Source organism: Peromyscus maniculatus, chromosome 2, assembly GCF_049852395.1.
Source record: "Peromyscus maniculatus bairdii isolate BWxNUB_F1_BW_parent chromosome 2, HU_Pman_BW_mat_3.1, whole genome shotgun sequence".
In the NCBI taxonomy this organism is placed as follows: Eukaryota; Metazoa; Chordata; class Mammalia; order Rodentia; family Cricetidae; genus Peromyscus; species Peromyscus maniculatus.
The window spans coordinates 165,761,111-165,778,440 of NC_134853.1; the positions used below are offsets into that span (position 1 = coordinate 165,761,111).

Below are 17,330 nucleotides of genomic sequence, written 5' to 3' on the forward strand. Positions count from 1 at the left end.
ACCTGGAAGTGATAGTCGCATTGGTAAGAATGAGGGGGTGAAATTAATTCATTAGAAAACTTGTTTCCCGGCTTTGCTTAGGCGCCTCCATTTTAAAAGTCTACGTTTACAATAAGTCGCTAATTAAAATACGAAATTAAGCAACAGCTCTGTTTTTTTTCCCCTTACACTTTAATTGCATGATTTTTTGTGATGTAATTTCTGGAAACACCCAGCGTGCCTCACAGGGTTGATTGTTTGATAAGCTAGAAGCACCTGAAACCGGCCCAAAAAATAAATATGTGAATTCAAGGGGAACTTAGGGTAGATTGGAAATGACAGAGAACTGCAGACCGCAGGACCAGAAATACATAACAACAACAACTTCTCAATAAGGACATTTATCCCCCCCCCCCCCACACACACACACTCACACCAATCTGTGCATCTCAGGGAGGGGAAGCCAAAATCAAATCCGGATCAAGTGGGCCTGTCACTTTGTATCCCCTGTCCCCAAGCTGGTGTCCTGAAAAACGAAATCAATACAACTGGGAATTCCCCTGAGTCTGTTTTGACTTTCGGTTCAGTAGTCTGGGTTGTCCACATTCGTCCCTGACTTCGAGAGGGATTTTCTTCATCCCCCTCATTCTGAGCCAAGCCCAAGAGTAGGTGAATAGGAATAGTGGCTGTCCTTCCTGGGAAAAATAAGTCTCCGTGCCCTGCGTCAAACATAGTGTGGTCCCAGCCTGGGACTGGCTGGCCCTGTGTTCCTGATTCCAAGGAGGTGGGGACCTGGGGTACAGTGTGAGAAGTGAATGCAGGCTCTCTCTTCTCATCAGCCTCTGCCTCCTTGGAGACAGGGATCTAGCTAGTGCTAAGGCCCTGCTCTGAGCTGACCCGGGGAGTGAGAGGGAAGCTGGGTTTCTTCAGCCACCTGGTGCCCGGAGGATCTCAGGCCAGCATCACTGAAGGTGCTGGGCCCTCTTGACACAGGATACGGGGCAGTGGGGACGTGTGGGACACAGGGAGTCTCAAAGTCAGTTTCTTTCTCTATCTACCAGTTGAGTTACTAACCAAGCGCTCCACTAACTTCCTTACATCTTCTGCTATGAGGGGAAGGGAACCGCTTCCTTTTAGGGGCTTTAAAATAACTTTCGACCAAGCGCTGGGGGCGCACACCTTTAATCCCAGCACTCAGGAGGCAGACGCAGGGGGATCTCTGTGAGTTTGAGGCCAGCCTGGTCTACAAAGCAGTTCTAGGACAGCCAGGACAGTTACACAGAGAAACCCTGTCTCAAAAAACACCATAAATAAATAAATAAATAAAATGAAATGAAATAAAAAATTTGGGAGGGGGGGCTGGTCAGGGGTTAATAGCACTGGCTGCTCTTGCAGAGGACTGGGATTTGGTTCCCAGCACCCACATGGCAGCTCACAATGTTCTGTAACTCCAGTTCCAGGGGATCTATCATCCTCTTCTTGGGCACCAGGCATGCATGTGGTTGGTGCACATACATACATACAGGCAAAATACTCATACACATAAAATAAAATAAATCCTTAAAAATACATTCTCTCTATTAGTTCAATTTATGCTTATGGGTAAGTCTTTTTTAAATATAAAAAAAAATAATCTAGGGGCTGGAGAGATGGCTCAGAGGTTAAGAGCACTGGCTGCTTTTCCAGAGGACCCAGGTTCAATCCCCAACAACCACATGGCAGCTCACAACTGTCCATAACTCCAAGATCTGACACCTTCACACAGACATACATGCAGGCAAAACACCAATGCACATAAAATAAACAGTTAATTAAGATAATTTAAAAATACTCAGAGTATACCCGAAAGTATGTTCGGGAAGTGCCAAGACTTCACTGAGTCACAGCAGTGTGATACCAGGAAAGTGACTTGGTGTTTCTCAGCCACAGTTTCCTCATCTGTAAACTGGGAATAATTGTAACAGTGAACTTGGTGAAGATTCCACATGACAACCCATCTAAAATACTTAACACTGAGCCCGGCATGCCGCAGCACATTTAAATATTAACTATTATTATAGTTAATAATGGTTATTCCTGTTGCATTGGGATAAAAGGGTTTTTAATTTTTTATTAAGAAAAGCTATTTTTACATCAATGAGATTATTCCTCTAAACCTGTCTTGTTCAATACAGTTACTCCCTGGTCACATGTGGCTATTTAAATGTAAATTAATTAAAGTTAAATAAAATTAAAAATTTAGTTCCTTAGTCATATTCACCCTATTCCAAGTGCTTGGAAGCCACACATGTCCAGAGATTGCCCTATCGGACAGTTCCAGAAGTTCTGCGAAGCATCAGAACAATGCTGTTCAAAGTTTCCACCACGTCTGTTTTACAAGGCTGTCCTCTGGCTGGGTAGTGCTCCGTCATGAGAGCGGAGACACTCCTCCTCCTCCTCCTCCTCCTCCTCCTCCTCCTCCTCCTCCTCCTCCTCCTCCTCCTCCTCCTCCTCCTTCTTCTTCTTCTTCTTCTTCGGCTGCTGCTGCTGTTTTAGTTTGGTTTTTCAAGACAGGGTTTTCTGTGTAGCCTGGGCTGTCCTGGAACTCACTCTGTAGACCAGGCTGGCCTCTAACTCACGGAGATCCCCCTGCCTCTGCCCCGATGCTAGGATTAAAGGCCTCCACTGCCGGGCTAAACCCACTCTTCTTATTGGTTTGATCTCCCTTCTCTCTCTCTCTCTCTCTCTCTCTCTCTCTCTCTCTCTCTCTCTCTCTCTCTCTCTCTCTCTCTCTGTCTCCCCCGCTCTGGACTCTCTAATAACTTCTGCCGGGGTCACCTCTTCCTAGCACTGTGTTGTTCTCTGGTTGGTGCTAGGCAGTGAGGGATTCTGGGAAGAACATGGTGTCTGCTGATTGGCCAGGACAAGAGTCAAGTGCTCTGTAGGACTGCTCTCCCCGTGTCCCCTGCTTCCATCCAACTGGCTTGTCCCCTCCTTCACCTCACGGAGTAGGAGACAAAGGAGACAGGAAGGACTTGCTGGAGACAGTAAAAATGAATAATCATGTCCCACCTTCACTGACCAGAAGGTCCAAGACATACTTTAGCGTCCAGGATAAAGAGAGGCAGCCTGCCTCCCTTCTCCCCTCCTTCCCTCTCCCCTCCCTTACCTCCTTCCACTTTCTATGTAGTGTATGTGTTCATATGTGTGTGCACATGTATGTTCATGTATGTGTGTATTAATATGTATGTGAATGTGTGCTTATGTTCATGTGTGTGTGTGTGTGTGAATGTGTGTGGAGACTAGAGGGTGCCTTTCTCTTTTGCTTCCACCTTAACTTTTGAGATGGGGTGCTTCACAGATTCTAGAGCTCACAGATTGGCTAGACTGGCTGACCAGCAAGCCCCAAGGGTCTGCGTGTCCCCACCCCCAGCTGCCACCCAGTGCATACAGGTAACACCAGGCTTACACAGCAAGTCCTCTGCCGACGGAGCCGTCTCCCCAGTCCTGAAGCAGTCTCTCTTGCTGGGAAATGACACCTGTGAAAATTCTGGGACTTGCAGAAAGACACTGACTAGAGGCCTTGTGAGCTCCCAGGTTTGGGCGCCGGGGCTCCAAGTTGGGGGCCGCTCCAGGAAGACCTGCGACTGTCCTGTGACTGAGCGGGCTGAGTGAGCCAGGGCCGTGGCCTGCTCGTGTGAGCTCTGGGTGGAGGGCTGTGGGCAGGACGGGCAGGGCAAGTAGTCCCCGGGGCGGCAGGCAAGACAGATAGGGAAAGCCAAAAACGGACCTGCTGATGTGGCCCTTTCTGCTCGCAGCGGATCATAAAATATGGCTCAGATTTTCATTACGGGCTCTATCGATTATCTTCTGGGATGGATGAATTATAGAGAACATTAAATTTTTTTTAAAAAGCAAGTGAGAGGAAATATCTGAATGAGTTTGGGTGGTCGATGGCGGAAAGGCCGAGCCACCAAGCCTGGTCTTCAACTGGGGTGAGGACAAAACAGGGCCGAGAGCTTGTGCCTCCGACTTGCCTTGCAGCACCCCCTGAACCTGGTTTCAGTGGGGGAGGCCGAGGCCCCTCTAGGCTCCCCTTGCCTGTGCCCTGTCCTTCCCAGGGATCTGCCTCGGTTCCAAGGTTGCCACTCAGGTTCTCCATGCAACTCTGACTTGGAAGTGGGACCTTTCCCAGGCCGTTTGGGTCGGTTGCCGGGAGGGAGGCAGCCCATGCTCTTGTTGTCCCTCCAGGGATCTCCTGATTCTGGAGATGCCAACTGGGCAGAGAGAGGGTTCAGGGGGTGGCATTGGTCTCATGGGGTTGGCGTTGATGGAAACTCCAGGGGAATGTGGGTACCCAGTCCTATGAACTGGCCCATCTTTTCTGCCAGCAGCCACTGGCACAGAGTTCTTCATTTTGACACCTGGGAAAGCAATCCAGGGCCACTATGCATCTACCCAAGTTAGGTGGGAGAGAGCCTTCCCCACCTGCCCCCCCCCACCCCCCACCCCCTGCCTTGCTTACCCTCTCCCCCTCACCTCTGCCTATCCCTGTCCAATAGCTCTGAGTTTGAATGCTTCGCTTGTGTGTGACCTCGGGTGTCCCAGCCCTCTGAGTCTTAGTTCTCAGCTCTTTAGTTGAGATTACCATCTACCTCATTGAGTTCTTGGGACAACCGTGTATAATGGTGTTTTAGAATCCCAAGTATACAGTGCGCAATCCGGAACAACTATTACGTTCTCCCTTCTTTGGAGCAGAGTCTAGGAGCCCTCTCGTCCACCCCTTCTCTTCATGACTTATCAACTATTTTGTGTGCTGGATGCTTTTCTTAGAATGTTACCCATAATAAATGAAATAAATGAAGGCCTCAGTGTCTAGATTCAGGAGTGACTATTAGTTTCTCCATCTTATGATGGAGAAACAGAGACTCGGAGAGGTCAAAGTAATTTTTTCCAGGGCCACACAGCTCAAGAGTGCCAGTGCTTACATTTATACCTGGGCAATCTGGTTCCAAAGCTTGGGCCCTTAGCCCCTGTGGCCTGTTGCCCAGTGACCTGGCACAGTGGCATAGAAGTGTGTGTGTGTGTGTGTGTGTGTGTGTATACAAACAGCCCTGCCATTGACATGCTGTCCGGTTGACTTCATTTCCTGACTCTCCACACTATATCTGGCTACATCAGTTTGTCAGCAAGTCTTTTCTAAGGCTGTGTTCTGGGAGGAGCAGACCTCTCCACACCCCCACCTGGTCCACCTCACCCAAGCTTCACCCAGGCCTCTGTGAAAGGTGGTGGTTTCTATGGATACCCGTCTCCCTCTGGCGACACGCCCTTTTTTGTATAACTCTGTTCCCTAGAGTTGATTGTTTTTGGCACGGTGCTCTGTAAATTCATCCAACAATTAAAAGGGGGAGGGGTGAGGCGAAAGGAGGCGTACAGCAGTGGTGGGGTGAATGATATGTAGGAAAGGACTCTGAGACGTGTGGGCCCCTTCCCTGTGCCCTGCTCTCAGCAGGATAGTCCCTTAAGTGTAGAAAGGGCCATGGAATGGGCTGCTGGGGGTCGGGCTTGGGCAGTTCTGGTTCCTTCTATTTGAACTGCGTTCTTGTCTCGTTTATCTCGCCTCCTAACGTCTAAAAGGGCCCCTTCTCAGAGCCAATACAGCCATCGCCAGAGGTCACGTGAAGCCACGAGATGCCGGTTTGGAGTGATTTGAATATTTACTGCCCTTGTTTTGGTTAATTGTGTGTGTTTGCTCTGAGTGTGTACCATCAAATACCGACTGTGCTGGGCGGACCCGTCGTAGGCTGTGTGAGATCACAGAGGAAGAATGCAGTGGAAAACTCTTTCATGCCGCAACACATCATGTAGGATTTTTGTATTTAAGATGTGGATTTTTTTTATTGTTTTTTTTTTCTCTTCTTTTCCACACAACCCTGAGTTGGGCAATGCGCACGTCTGTGTTTTTGTTTTCACTCTGGGTGGCTTATGAAATCTGTTCATTAGTGTTCTGTCCCCTCCCCACCCTGGCAGGCCCTCCACCATCTATCTCTCCTGGCATATGGCGATCTCTCCCCGCCATCTCCTCCCCCCGTCTTCTCTCCTTTGAAGAGGTGATAGTGTACACACTCACCGAAGATGAAAACCAAGGGTGCAGTAGCCCTGCTCCTCAAGCCCACACCTCGGAGGCAGGTGCTTATTACGGTGGGAGGTCCTAATGTGGAGAGTCTCAGCCTCTCTACGGAGGAGAAAGCTCCTCAGTGGCCCCCTACCCGGGGAGGAGCAGGAGTTGTCCCGTTCTCACAGGACCTCCTGAAGTAGCATGACCCTGTTCGCCCCGTCATACAGAGCAATGGGCAGGTCTGTAGCTGAGAGCCTACTCACCAGGTGGATCCAGGTGTCCCTTCTGCCTGTCTGGTGCGTTCTCATAGGTCTACCCCTCCTCCCACTTTTAAGCCTGGCCAGAAAACCTGAGCACAGATGTTGCCTTTGGCTGCGAGGTCCAAGCGTTTGCTGGCAGCCCTAGTGTATGGCGGGAGATGATTTCAGCCCAGGAGAGGTGAGAGTCAAGAGGGGAACTCCCACTGGGCAAGGGTGAGTGCTGAGATCACAAGGAGGGAGGACTTTCGGTGGGTCACCAGCCCTGACCTGGTTCCATACCCGTGAGCCATGTGACCTTTGGCTGGTCACTTCATATCTCTGTGCAGTTCTCCGTAATCTCTCCGCGGGGCCCATGCTGTCCCTGCTTTTCTATTGTAAAGATTCAGCGTGATCATGTGTGGAGAACACTTGGCACAGTGCTCGTCAAATTAATCTATTAGCTAATACCACCTGTCCTGGTGTGAGCTGGTCGGCAGAGGGAGAACACCACTCATCCACTGTGCCCGCCCTCGCCTCCCTGGCACACAGTAGGTGCTCGATCCTTTTGGGATTAGTTGGAAAGGGCTCAGGTCACGAGAAGTCCCTTTGAACCTGCATGTTGTAAATTCAGTGAGTTCATGGGGAAGGCGGGAGACCAGCAGGAAGTTTGGGGCTCAGGGGAGCCAAGCGGGCTCTGAAAGCGGCCAGTGAGGCGTTCTGCTGAAGAGAGGGAGAAGCCGTACCAGGCTCGTCGGGTTGTGACATGAGATCAGAGACTGGTTCAGCTCCACCAACACTTACGCCGCCCACCGTGGGCCAGCTGTTGTGCCCAGTGCTGGAGACGCAAAGATAATTAAGACCTGGGCTTTGCCCTTGAGGAGTGGGGACTCCAGTGGCGGAGACAGGCTTGTGAACAAATTACTCCACTTCTGGATGGGCTTTCATGTCATGAGGAAGGATACTTGGAGAGCAGAGAAGAATACAAGTCCTCTTGGGAGAGGTTCTAGAAGGTTCTTGATGGGGCTTAAAGAAGAGGAACGTTGTGATCTGGGGCCTTCTGGAACCCCGTTTGCCTCTCTTGCTAACCTGAGCTTCTTGGGTGGGAGGAAAGATGGCCGTTGTCATTTTCTCCTCTGTCCTTCCAGTAGACGTGTGAGGAAGTCTTTCGGAGATCAGCTGGCTCCAGGAAGGCCATCGGAGGGTCAAGTGGCAGAACCCGGCCTTAGACCCCTGTTTTTAGATCTTCGGGGTTATGTCTGTTACTGTGTCTCAACTCTTCACCTGGGTCAACTGGTTGGAGACCGATTAGGCTCTGCCCCTAATGACCGAGATCTGTGCCTCAGCCCCGGGGCTGTGGTGTGGGAGGGCCGAAGTGCTTGGAAGGCTTTGGGGCCCATGCCTTGGTTTAGTAAATGGGTCAGGTTGGGGAGTCTTGGAACAAGGTCATGCCGCCCTAGCAAGGCTGGGCAGGGATGGCAGGAATGGGAAAATTGAGGAGGAGGTGGCCTGGTCTCACCCTCTCTTCAGTTCCTTCTCTCCTGGGCAAGCCCTTTGGTGGTCTGGATGAGAAAAAAGCCCGCTGGGGTCTGGAATATCCTCTTCCCTCCTAACTGGAACCCTTCTTGACCAGAACATGAGACTCTGGGATACCTCTGGCATGTGGCTGGACTCTCGTCTTCTGGCTCCTATTAGGAGTCTGGGAGGTAGCTATTTCCCCTGACCCGGGCAAGTGTGAATGTCCCAGTGTGAGACTGGAGGGGTGTGTGTCAGCTCCGAAGTCAGTTGCTGACTTTTAGAGAGGCTCTTTTTGATGGGGTCCTGGGGTAGAGACCCCCACAGAAGAGTGGTCTGGGGTGCAAGCTGTCTATGATACAAGACACCCCTTCCTCTGGCCCACAGCTGTCTTTTTGGCTGGGGCCAAAAGCTGCCTGGGCTTCAGGAGATTCTGGACTAACAGGCAAGGGAGTTTCAGAACCCAAAGGAGTGAGTCTCCCAGTGGCCCTGAAGTTCCCATTAAAGTGTTTTTTCCTCTTTTTTAAAGAAAAAAATATTCCCAAACTGGAAAACAAAGGAAATCCACTTCCCCCAAATCACACGAAACTCACATTAGGGGCCTGGCAGGAATCCATGGAAACCAGGAAACATGCTGTTAACCCTGTGTGATGCTGAAGGGTGGATGGGAGCCAGGCGAATCCACCCCTAGCTTGCAGTCACCTTCCACCTCAGTTTTCCCTGGGGAGCTGGTCCTGAAGCATTGCCCCAGCAGAGAGAGGAGAGTCTGGTGCTGAAACGCGCCTTCGAAGGGCCAGCTCCCTCCTACTCAGCCAGCCTCGGGAGCCGGGAGAGGAAGGGCTCACACACCTGGGGAGACCCCTGGGGGCTTTGATGACTGAGTTAGAAAGCTCACCAGGCTGCTGCCTGCTCCATGCAGATCATACAGTCGAGGATGGGCCACTTGGGGAACACACAGCCACAATGTATGGGATGTTGCGAGACCCCCAGAAAGGAGGCGGGGATGACCCAAATTTCAGTGACAGTTCTGTTTGCAGGGTGGGTCTGAGAGTGGACGTGACCTCAGGGTTCCACGTCCCACATCACAAGGATGGTCCACAACAAGGATGGACCGCCACCTCTGAGAAGTTGTATACTTGTTTGTGTTCTTGTGTTTGCACGCACATAGGCTCTCTTTTTTTTTTTTTTTTTTTTTTCCTAAAAAGGCTGAAAATATTTACAGGTCTGAAGTTGAAATGCAAACAGGAAAAGCCCTTTAAAAAATGAGCGAAGTGGATATTCAAAACAGGAATTGCCATGGAAACGCCACAATATTTGCTTAAATTGACACAAAGGTTGCCGGTAGTAGGGCTCCAACTTTCTTCAGGCCAATGTGTTTGGCCCAGCACCTATCACAAAGGAGTCTCTCCCAGCAGCCTCCTCTGAGGGCGTGTCCACACCCTCTTTCCTGTCTGAGATGAAATAGCCCTATAGCAGAGCAGAGGGGGAAATGGAGAAGAAATCAGGTTTCCCATCCTGTTTACCCTGTTGATTCTCTCTTTAAAGACTTCCACGGGCTCCTCGGGGGTCCTGGGAACAGACAGGAGCTCACCCAAGGGAAACCTGGAAAGAGCAGGCAGCTAGGATTCCAGGATTGCTTGGTTCTGTGGGATGGGTCTGATCTGTTGACTTGATCCATTCTCAGGCTGACCTTTCACCCCAGGTACGAAGCCTTGGGTGTGATCCCTCTGTTGTTACCCAGGGTGACACCTGATTGGCCTGGTATTGTTTCCCCTGCTCGATTCTTTTATTAGGTATGACACCTCATAGCAATTGGCTAATAATTGTGCAAAGGGCACACTGGCCGCAGAGTCAGGCATGGCATGCACCATGGCAATGCCATCTGCTGATTGGCAAGGCAGGTCCAAGAATCTCCTGCTTCACTGGCTGGTTACCACACAGGGTGCTGGAACTTTTTCATTGTTCTCTGTGTGTAATCGCTTGGTGGGTGCCAGCTGTAACCTAGTCATCTTTAAAATGTTTTAAAATTATATTTATTGTTTGGTGTGTATGCATGCGCATGTGCACACACACACACATACACACACACATATGCACACACTTGTGCACTTATGCCATGGTGCAGGTGTGGAAGTCAGAGGACAACTTGTGGAATCAGCTATCCTTCTGCCATGTGCATCCCAGGGACTGAACGCAGGTCATCAGATTTGGTGGCAAGCGCCCTTATCAGCTAAACCTTCTCACCGGCCCAGACCTAACCTGTTCTCCTTGCTCCTCTCTGGCAGGCACACAGACCTAGCAGAGGGAAGGCAGACCCTCTCCATCCCACCTGCCCTCCGACTGCCTCAGCCACTGGCTCCTCCTCCACCGGAGGACCGTGCAGCTCCCGGTGCCGTGCATTGGAATGGACTTCGGACCTTGGCCTCTTGGGATGCAAAGGTACCTCTCCTGGTTCCCAAGATGCTCTGGGAAGTGAGGGCTGGCCAGTTGGAGGGTTGCCGCTTCAGGTCCTTAGACTTACTTATTTCATGGGGTTGTAGCTCATATACTGTAGACGGAAAAGGGTCCCATGAAACGGGAGCAGGACACATTTCAGCCTTGGCTTTTTCATCAGGCTTATTTCTTTTCTTTTTTTTTTTTTTTGGTTTTTCGAGACAGGGTTTCTCTGTGTAGCTTTGCGCCTTTCCTGGGACTCACTTGGTAGCCCAGGCTGGCCTCGAACTCACAGAGATCCACCTGGCTCTGCCTCCTGAGTGCTGGGATTAAAGGCGTGCGCCACCACCGCCCGGCCAACATCAGGCTTATTTCTTGCACCCCTCTGGGTCTTGGTTTCTTCAAAGAGGTTGGTACACTTGACCTTGAAGAGTCCTTCCAGTGATCCCAGTGATGTGACCTTAAGGGTACAGCAGTGGACAGATATCTCAGGTGACGAGTCCTTACCCCATCAGATGCCACTCCAAGATCAAAGTGTTGGGTCATTCTGAATTTCACCCTGGGGACAGGAGGGTGCAGTTTTGTGTGCACACTGGCTGGCATGAGCATAGGCAATCTCACAGGCCGCTCTGCCCTGAGTTTATTTGTGGGAGGAGCCGGCCTGGGAATGACCTGTCAGGGCTATCTCCAGCCCAGACTATACCTTCCTTAGTGGACAAAGTGTGGGTATCTTTGATTAGGGCATGAAAATAGCCCCTTGCCTATGACAAATCACTTAGCCACAAAGAGTGTCTTTAGCTGTACTCTCAAATATTTGCCTGTGGGTATCAAACTTAGCAGTTTCTTGGGGCATATTGGTCATTAGCAGCGTTCTCAAGAGAACCAGCCCAGAGAAGTCTGGCATAGTTGATAGGCTTAATCTTAGAATGGAGCCTGGGGTACAGGGGATCAAGATTGGCTGGGGAGGGCAAGGCTGGGGGCCACTCATCTGTGTGTACCGCACTAGGGTCAGCATCCCTGGCTTCCCCCACCTGTGTTCTCCTCCATGGGCACCCTGGGTAGGACACAGAGTCCTACCCCTCCCTCTGTGGTCCGGCTCTGTCACCCTGGACTGTAAACCCGAAGGTTAGGAAGCACATGGAGGGCTGGGCACCTTGGTGTTCACTGGGGTTCGCAAGGTCCCCAAAGCTGCAAGACTCCTTCATTTTAGGCTGTCGTTCCTTGGGGACCAGCAGAAACCCAGGAACTTGCAAATCAGATGCAAATGTAGCGTTTGGTTGCTAAAGTGGCAGAGATTCTTCTTTCTGGTTTAGAGTGGTCATGCCCCAGGAATCAGTCCATCTGTACTCCAGGTGTGTTGCTGCTCTTCTCCTGCGCCCCGAGTAGCATCGGGACTGTTTAGACTATTGCCCAAGAAAGGCTGTGTGGCAAGATCATTGCTCCAAAGTCTCCTTTGGCTCTGGTGACTTTCTTTATTTAAAAAAAGAAAAGGATTAATTTTTTATTTTATTTTACGTGTTTGGGTGTGTGCCTGCCTGTATGTCTGTGCACCGTGTGCGTACCTGGTGCCCTCTGAAGTCAGAGAGGGTGTCAGATCCCCTGAGACTGGAGTTACAGACGGCTGTGAACTGCCACGTGGGTGCTGGGAATCAAACCCGTGTTGTCCTCTACAGGAGCAATTAGTGCCTTCAGCTGCTGAGCCAACTCTGCAGCTCTGCCTGTGGACTCCATTGCCTTCCTAGGCTCTCCAGGCCTGACTCTGCTTCCTGGGAGGATTGGAATGCTGGGAAGAGGGCAAGAACCTCGAATGCCCCACCCCAAGGCCTGCTAGTGCCCTGCCCCCCAACGGCGGCGGCTAAGGTGCCCGCAGAGCCCCCGTAAGGGGCTAATGTGCACCTGCTCTGTTCTTTTTGTTTTCTTCTTTCTCCGGGCAAAACATGCCCATTAATTTTTCCCTTTCCGAAGTTTCCACTCACAGTTGACTCCCAGGGGCCATGCCAGCTGGGATTTGCAACCCAGCAAGGTGTATGGGCCCAGCAGGTCCAGGGGGACTCTCGCATCCTGGCAATCGGCTGTCTCCGGCTTTGATAATGAAGCTTGGGAACTCTGAAGGCTCAGAGAGGGAATGTCAGGGCCGCGTCTCTGCTCACTGACTTAATCCTTTTCAATGACCATGGACTGCGGTCCACTATGGCAGGGATGTCTCACCAGGGTGTAGACCAGGGGAGAAGTCTGCGCTTGCTGTGGTCCACAGACCTCATCAGGCCCATTGCTGAAGGTTCTGCGGAAGATCTGGTTGAATTCAATAGTCACAGAGGGCGTGGTGTCTGCAGGTCACTCCCCCGTGGACAACATAAGCGGGAAGCCCCTGCTGTCAGAACTGACAACAAACACACACAGAAAAACTAACATGGCAGACCTTGGGCTAAATGGAATGAGAAGAGAGCAAGGACATGGTGGTATAGGGTACTCAGGGCCAGACTCTGAGGTGACCGCAGAGACTAAAGATGTGAGGTGGATGGCTACCTGAAGAGCAGGCAGGAGAATATTCCAGAAAGAGCCCACAGGTGATTTAAAGGTCCTCGGGTGGGAGTAACTAACTACATTAACTAACTAACTAGACCATGTGGCTGGGTAGATGGGGAGGGGGTCAGGATGTGTGGCATTCTGCGTGCCAGGGGACAGGTGATGGGGTGCCCCTGGGGAGATAAGGTGATCTGATTTATTTTAAAAGACAGCTGAGGGTGTCCTGGGGACAGTTCATCACGGGGTGGGGCAGCAAAAGAAGACGCCACGTGTCAGGGGAGCCATGGGAACAGGAAGATGACAGCAGGGATGAGGAGAACGGAGCAGTGTCTGTGTGTGCTCAGAGGCTGGCTTACCCATGTATTGAACAGGATGAGCGAGAGAGGCCCCTGGATGCCTGGACCCTTCTGAGCTCCCCCATGGACCTGTGCCTCCCCTCTCTCCCATGTCCCGTGGATCTCAGAGGGTTCACCTCTCGTATATTCAAGGAAGTGCCATCTTGGAGTCACACTGGCTGCTGGGAATGTGACAGTCACTGTCCTTTTTCTCTAAGACTGCACAGTGTAGCCGATTTGGACCTTTCCACCATGGGTTCTGTGCAGAGCTTGAAGGTCCTCTGGGTTTTCCTCCCTGTGGCTTTAAATGTGATCCGTGTCCCCCAGAACTGATCGTATGTTTCCTGGTCGTACAGATCCTCAAATGAGCATCTCTAAGGGCTAAAAAATGGGTTAGCTAAGACTGCCGTATACACTGGGCCAGCTTAGCCTCCGCCCAGCTCCCTGCAGGGATCCTAACATCCTTTCCATGTAGAAAGGTGTGAATTGCTGTAGGCGTGCTGGGAGACTTGAACCCAGACCCTGTCCCTGTTTCTGGGGCCTTTGACACAGGCATTACCTATGTGGGACAGATTGGCAGCAGCTATCCTGGCTGTGACATTATGATGATGAGGCCATCTCTGACATCCTGTCAGGCTCTGAGCAGCTCTGGATGCTGCTGTGTAGCCCGGTAGCGAGCTCAAGGTCTGTCTGGCACCAGCGGAAAGCTGTCACTGCTGGCTGCCGGGCCCCAGGAGCACTTAACTGGTGCTGGCAATGTATCCCCAGCCATATGGGCCAGCTCAGCCCTCCAGGAAAGCTCGGGAGGCTTGACCTCCAGGGGGAGTGACAGGAAGGGCAGGCTGGTGACATCTTGCAGGGGGCGTAGGGGGGTGTCCCAAGTGGGAAGCAATATGTGGCACAGCAGCTCAATCCTCCGGGAAGCTCTGGAGGCCTGACCTCCAGGGAGAGTGAGGGATTGAGCAGAAGGGCAGGCTGGTGCTGGCGGGGGCTGGTGGGGATATCCCAGACCCACAGCTGGGGCTGTGGTGTGACTCTGAGGGGGGTGTCAGCTAGTCATCCTGGGTGTGTCTGCTTGCCTTAGGGGAGGGTGTTGCTGGGTGGACAGGCCTGTGTCTCTGCATGAGTGGGAGGTTTCTCTGCCTTCTGCCTCCGTGGGTCTGCTCTAGATCCGTGACCTGCACTCCTAACTGGACTGGACAGTTCTGATGGCATCCTCCAGGGCTTTGATCTGATGGGAGGCTGGCCGCTCTAGAGCACACAGATGCAGTGCGGGATGCAGAAGGGTGGGGCTGGGAGAGGGAGGCACCAGTGAAGGGAAGTAAGGGAGTCTGTGTCTCCACAACCCCTGGGTGCTGGGTTCTCTGGGGACCCCCTTAGGGTGAGTGGGTGTGTGGCTGGGACATGGTTCGGAAAGTCACTGGTCTTTCTATTTCCATTCTGGGTAAGAATGTTCTCTGGTGATGCAGGTACTCACAGTCAGCCCTCTTCCTCAGTTTCTCCTGGGCCTCCTGCCTCCCAGTGGAGACTCTCTGGATGCCATTCGGCACTGGTCCAAGGGAAAATGATGGAAGACTAGCAGTGTCTGCCCTGTTTAGAAATACCCCGAGGGGAGTTCTCTTATCGTGACATGGTGCTTCGAAGGGTAGACTGACCCACAGGAAACTGACACTCTGCCTCACCGTGGTCCTGAGTGTCCCCAGTGAAAGGCTCTGGCCTGAAGCAATGCCATAGGTGTTACATATGACAGGAGTCTCAGGCCCGTGCTGCAGATTCATTTCTCTCCTTTAGACCCTCCAGGTTCTCCTGTTCCACCAGCTTCCTCTCGCTTTGCATTTGTTTATAATTTGTGTGTGTGAGTGTGTGTGTGTGCGCACGCTCGCGTGTGTGTGCGCGTGTGTGCATGGAGAATAGAGGTCAGTTTGCAGGAGTCAGTTCTCCTTCACCTGTGTGGGTCCCAGGGATCGAACTCAGGTCATCAGGCTCAGCTTTAAGCACCTTTACCTGCTGAATTATCTTGCTAGCCCTGCCTTTTGTCTTTTTGAGATAGGGCCTTGCTGGACAGCCCAGGCTGGCCTCCAACTTGGCATCTTCCTGCCTCAGCTTCCCATGTGCTAGGATCACAGACATGTACACCATGCCTGGCCCCTTGTCCTGTTTTATTCTGGAGTCCATGCAGGTATATCCCTGACGCAGGTAAAAGTCCTTAAGTATGGAGGTGGGGGTACCAAGTGGAGGCTCCAGTGAGACACTTGCAGCCCATCTTCCGGGTCCTTCCTCGGACAGCTGGCTGTTTGCTCCCATCAGGCTTACAGAGGTGTCCACCCAGTGTTCTCTTCAGTTGGTTCCTTGGCTTCCCTCAGGAATGGGAGTCTTTTCTGACCCTGAACCTTGCAGCCTAGGGTTGGGAACAAATGATAACCCAAGGTGGGTGAGTGGAGGAGAGTACCATTACCTTCTCCTCCAGAAATGCTAATCGGGAAAAGCAATTAAAAGCAACTTTTTCCCTTAGTAATCTGTGTTAAGAGCTGGTAATGAAGTTTCGGGCCGTTGTGACTCAATATTTCAGCTTCACCGACTCAAGTCAAAACAATCCCAAGCCCGGGAGTTTGCGAGCAGCTGAGCTGGGCCCGGGCAGCAGCTGTGAGTCAGGATGCTGCCTCTCGTCACTCGTGGCTCACCCTGCACCATTCCCTGGGCAGAGAGGAGCAGTCCCAGCTGGGGAGGGGTCAGTCCTCCAGGACATCGGTCAGAAGACCTGGAGTGCACGTGAGTGAAACGCACCTAGGAGCAGGGGTGTAGTGGAAGCCAAGAAAGGTGGGATCGGAGAAAGTCTCCGGGAGGAAGTGGGTGCCGAAGAGACAGCAGGGTGGACCAGGGCTCGGTCCTGACCTCTGACCTCTGCTCATTCTTCTCTTATTTTCACTCATTCATTTATCCTGATTGAACAATAGTTCGGGAAGTGAACATAAGGGTCAAGTATTCTGTCCTCTTGCAACTTCCACTTGGTGGAGAGAAGCAAATGATAATAAGATAAGAAAAGCAAATGGTTATCGGCGGCAACCCGCGCTAAAGAGAAAACTAAAGCCGCTTTGGAGACTGGAAGAAAGGGGATGGGGGAGGTGGCTGGTGTGTAATTTTAGGTGTGGCTTCTGGACAAAGGGTCACTGAGATGGAGACAGAAAGGAGGTGAGGAAGCCATCCGTGCTAATTAATATCTGGGGGAAGAGCCGTTCCATCAGAAGGAATAGTAACTGAGATCTCTGAGAGAAGAGCCTGTCTCCACTCGGCCTGTTGGAGGCCAGTCGGGAGGCCCGTGCACCTAGCGTGCATGAAGAGTCCACTTATTTTGTAGGCTGTAGTGAGAATTCTGTTTCATTCTCGGTTTCCCAAGTGAAATTAGACTCTTTTTGAAGAGTTCTGAGGGACATGATCTGATTAGGCACCAGCTCTTTATTAAGACGCAAGCCTCAACCGTCTGACTGACTCCTCCTCTCGTGGTCCCCTGGGTAATGAACCTCTCACCCAGCATGCACTTTCATCTGGGAGGGGACGCAGGTGTGTGTGGGAAGGGGTCTGTCTGTGTCCCCTCCCATCTCCAGCCCCCCAGGAAGCAGTTTACAAACAGGGTCATGTCACTTTAAGCAGCCCCCCGACCGGCTTCCTGGCCTGCTTTATCTGAAGCCCGAGTGCATGTTGTTCTAGGACCGATCCGCTTTAGCTAATTAATAATCTGACAGGAGAGACCCAAGGGATTAGCTGCTGAGCTGAGCTCCACCAGGCCCTGGCAAACGAGCCCTGTGCTCCTTGGGGACATGGAGGTGACTTTGAGGGGTATGGGCAGAGGGGACCCACCACAGGTGAGCAGTGGAACAGGGCAGTGTAGGAATGACCATTGAAGGGGGTGGGGACACGTCGGTAAAGAGTCTCTTGAAGGGAGTCCGCTGTCCCAAGAGGAGCAGAGATGGGTGGAAGCCTCCATTGCCCTTGTGATGCTGCCATCCACCATAACCCATTGGCACCTGTCAGGTGTCCTTGCTGAACAGCCTGGACTGAATTGCCAGAGTTAGCCCATTAAGATACAGAACCACCTGTGAAATTTGAAGTTCAGATAGACAGCAAATCATTTTTAGCATAAGTATGTTCTATGTGAGGTTTGAGATGTACTTATCCTAAAAGATTGCTCACTGTGTTAAACATTCATGTTTC

At 51.7% G+C, this 17,330-nt stretch overlaps 1 protein-coding gene across 1 annotated transcript in view; it reads left to right on the forward strand.

Moving 5' to 3' along the window:
- Casz1 (castor zinc finger 1) overlaps positions 1–17,330 on the forward strand; it is a 146,159-nt gene that overhangs the window by 23,138 nt on the left and 105,691 nt on the right. The window contains exon 2 of the mRNA XM_006975227.4: positions 10,113–10,266. The gene's annotated coding sequence lies outside the window, so the exon portion shown is untranslated. The remainder of the gene's footprint in view (positions 1–10,112; positions 10,267–17,330) is intronic.